Consider the following 992-nt stretch of genomic DNA (forward strand, 5'->3'; position numbering starts at 1 on the left):
TTGGTTAATGTCCATTCCTGGGGAGCTGTTGTTCCTCTTTGGTGGTGTGCTTTCCGTTTGAGTCTTCATACATCCAGAGTTCTTTTGCTGGTTCCTTCCCATCTCGATCAGTTGTTCCTTCTTCCTTTTAGATTTTCGTTTAGATAATGACATGCACTGTTTAGTCTCTGAGCCAGTAGGTGGTGTTTGTGGGTGAGATTCAACCACATCTTTTATGATGAGTCAGTAGATGCAGTAAAAGGGTGTGCAGGATGACCTCCCTGTCAGTAGGTGGCACTTGCAGGGAGGAGCGAGCTGCAGTGCTGTCCTGTAGCTAGCTCTTATTCCTCTAGAGAGGCCCTCTTGTGCCTCGGGTGGTGGGTGTCCCTGGGATTTCCAGGTGTGTCCTTATTCTCCACCTCAGTGGGGGCAGGACCAGGAGTGAGTCTGAGTGGGGCTGGGTTGGGTCAGCCTGCCCTCAGGCTCCACAACTGCTGTTAGCAGGGGTCAAAAGTCTGCTCTTTGTTTCTGTGCAAAGCTGCCAGGAGGGGCTTAAATGGCTCCACTCAGCTGAAAGTCTGGGCTTGGGGGTGGGCCTGTCCAAGACCCACACTCTGGAGCAGGTCTCGCTCCCCTCCAATCTCCCCCTCTCCGTGTCCTATCCCAGGCCTCTGCCAGCAAGCGGGACCTCAGGCTGATGGATCTCCCCTGGCTGTGACATGGGTCAGGAGGTTCCCTACCCAGGATCATAGCCTGAGCTGGGTGCACAGCCCTCTTTTAGGAGGAGGGTTGCCTCTCCAGCATGCTGATCTTCCCCTGAAGGCACACACTCCTCAGTAGGCTCTTTCACAGATCTCTCTTCTGTGCCCCAGGACAGTGCGATCCTGACCTGGGTGTACAGGGTCTGGTCTGCAGGCCTGTCTCTTGGACCCTGGAGATCAATCCTTGACCCTGCCAGGGGGAGGGGTGCTGGTCTTGAATCACCTACAGGGTGCCCAAGCTGGATCGATTTC

The 992-nt window shown here is 54.9% G+C and overlaps 1 protein-coding gene across 1 annotated transcript in view; it reads right to left on the reverse strand.

Moving 5' to 3' along the window:
* The window catches only part of FAM19A2 (family with sequence similarity 19 (chemokine (C-C motif)-like), member A2), a 606,282-nt gene that overhangs the window by 337,130 nt on the left and 268,160 nt on the right, over positions 1-992 (reverse strand). The window lies entirely within an intron of this gene.

The sequence above is a fragment of the Propithecus coquereli genome, unplaced genomic scaffold (assembly GCF_000956105.1).
Source record: "Propithecus coquereli isolate 6110/MARCELLA unplaced genomic scaffold, Pcoq_1.0 Scaffold72, whole genome shotgun sequence".
Lineage (NCBI taxonomy): Eukaryota > Metazoa > Chordata > Mammalia > Primates > Indriidae > Propithecus > Propithecus coquereli.